Genomic DNA, 2,798 nt, shown 5'->3' with positions numbered 1-2,798 from the left:
TGTCATTTTGCTGAGTTATAAATTTCAATCAGTCCCACTAAGAGCAGAAAGTGCAAGAACTAAGTGAATAAACTTAGCTGAGAGCTCAGCATCGAGATCTCAGGGAGGCTGGGTGGTTCTTAATAACTTTGAAATATTTTAAACATTCAAACAAGTAGAAATAATAATATAATAGTACATGTGTACCTGTAATCTAGATTTTTGTAATTCCTAACGTTTCTCTATATTTCAGATTCTTTTTGAAGAAATGAAATATTATAAGCAATGGTAAATATCCTTGGAGCAGTCCCTCTTATTTTTCCTCTAGAAATAGTCTATTTCCTGAGACATTATGTCCACACATGTTTTTTATAATCTATTCTTTATATGGCTCTATACATAAAATATTTTGGAAGATTTTTGATTGTTTACAAATTCTGTAAACATGGTATATAATCTGGTTCAATAACTTGCTTTTTTCATTTAAGATATGGATTCTGAGCTCACTAATATTTCAAGTAACTCTAGTTAGCTTTGCTCCAGTGTTGGATGGTATTATGCTGTGTTGAGATACCACAACTTACCATTGGGCTCTCCTGCTGAATTAGTTTCCATTTGTTTTATGTTATAAGCAATGGGCATTCTAATAGTATCTCAGTATGAGCTGGTTTGACAGTTTCTCTAAATTATTTACACAGATGTGCCATTGCTAGGCCAACTGTCATGCAAAACTTTAATGCTAAATTGTATTCCGAAGTCACTGCTTCATATTTATGGTTCCACTATTGATTGATTGATTGATTGTTGAGACAGAGTCTCAGTTGTTGCCCCAGGCTGGAGTGCCAGGGCATGCATCATCATAGCTCACAGCAACCTCAAACTCTTGGGCTCAAGCAATCCTCCTGTCTCAGCCTCCCAAGTAGTTAGGGCTTACAGAAGCCTCCCACAAAATCTGGCTAATTTTTCTATTTTTAGTAAAGACAGGTCTCATTCTTGTTCAGGCTTGTCTTGAACTCCTGAGTTCAAGCAATCCTCCTGCCTCAGCCTCCTGGAGTGCTGGGATCATAGGCATGAGCCCTCATACTGGCTACACTCCCACCTTTTAGGACATGAGATTCCTCATTTCTCCTCCTATTTGGCAGCACTTAATATTGAGTTATAAATTTTTGCTACTCTGGTGGTTTGAAGGAATACCTCAATATTGTTTGCATTTGTGTTCTCAATATTACTACTGTAGCTATACATGGCTTTCATGTTGACTATCCATTTTGGCTTCAGCATCTGTCATTTCCTTATTTACATCTCTTATTTCTTTTTCTGTGGGGTTGTCTTTTTCTTGTGGACTTACAGGTGGTCATTACATAATTTTATATACCAATTCTTTGTATATTATATGCATTTCAATTTTTTCCCAGTATATGGACTGCCTTTGAATTTATTATATCTTTCCTTGAACATAAGTCTTAAATGTAATCATAACCAAATTTATCAATATTTTCTTTATAGTCTGTGCTTTTCTTGCTGGCCCTTTAAAAGAAAATTTTTCAGCATGGGGCAGTGGCTCACACCTGTAATACTGCCTCTCTAGGAGGCTAAAGTGAGAAGATCACTAAGGCCAGGAGTTCAAGACCAACCTGAGCAAGAGTGAGATCCCATCTCTATCAAAATTACAAAAAACTCAGCTGGGCATGGTGATGTGGGGCTATAGTGTGGTTCCAGCTACTCAGAAAGCTGAGGGAGGAGGATGCCTTGAGCCTAGGAGTTGGAGGCTGCAGTAAGCTATAAGGACACCACTTACCTAGGGTGAAAGAGTGAAACTGTCTCAAAAGAAAAAGAAAAAAGAAAGAAAGAGAAAAGAGAGAGAAATCTTTCCCACCTGTAGGTCACAAAGTTGTTAAATTTTATTTTCTTCTTAAAATTTTAAAAGTTTGTATTTTATAGTTAAATGTTTATATTCTCTTCATTTGTTTTAATGTGATATAAAATAAAGTCTAACTTTATTTTTTCCATATGGATAACTAAGTATTCCAGCACCATTTATTGACTAGTTTATTAATCATTGATTTCTGATGCCGACCTGGACATGCATTGATTTTCCATATCACATGAGATGGTTGTGGTGCTCTATTACATCCTATGGGTCTGTGTGCATATTCTGTAGCAGTCTTAATTATTTTGGAGACACACTATCTTAATTATTTTGGAGATAAAATATGTCTGTCTTGATATCCATTAATAGTAGTACAAGTCTTTTCTCTTGTACTTCCTCCAGAGTTGTCTTGGCTGTTTTGAACTTATACGTGAGTTTTAGAATCAGCTTGTCAAACTGATGATGTCAAACCATGAAAAATTATTTTTGGGTTTTGAATGGAACTATATTGGATTTATAAAGGAATTTTGGAATAATTGGTATCTTAATGTTATTGAGTCTATCCATGCATGAATAAGATAGACATTGATGGTTTATTCAGGATGTTATTTTATAACCTTCAATAATATCATTCTTTCCCAGAAATGTCATGAATTATTTATTATTCTTGGCTACCTTCCATTTTTTTGGTATTGTATATGGAATTTGTTTACCTTCTACATTTTAATTTTTAATTGTAATCATAGGAAGAGGCTAATTAGATTTATATTTATCTTCTACTTAACAAATTTGCTGATATTATTTTTAGTTCTAATAGTTTCCAAATAGACCCTTCTACAAATAAGAGAAGTTCAGTATATTCCTCCTCAATCTTTATGCTTCTGAGTGGTTTTTGTTTTGTTTTGTTTTGGCTTTATTCCATTGGCTAGTTTTTCCATTTCAACAATCA

General features: G+C 34.3%; 1 protein-coding gene across 1 annotated transcript in view; it reads right to left on the bottom strand.

The window, feature by feature from the left end:
- NRXN3 (neurexin 3) overlaps nt 1-2,798 on the bottom strand; it is a 1,203,771-nt gene that overhangs the window by 1,059,811 nt on the left and 141,162 nt on the right. The window lies entirely within an intron of this gene.

Source organism: Otolemur garnettii, unplaced genomic scaffold (genome assembly GCF_000181295.1).
Source record: "Otolemur garnettii isolate 467f Iridium unplaced genomic scaffold, OtoGar3 scaffold00020, whole genome shotgun sequence".
NCBI lineage: Eukaryota > Metazoa > Chordata > Mammalia > Primates > Galagidae > Otolemur > Otolemur garnettii.
This window is presented reverse-complemented; position numbering and strand designations above follow the sequence as displayed.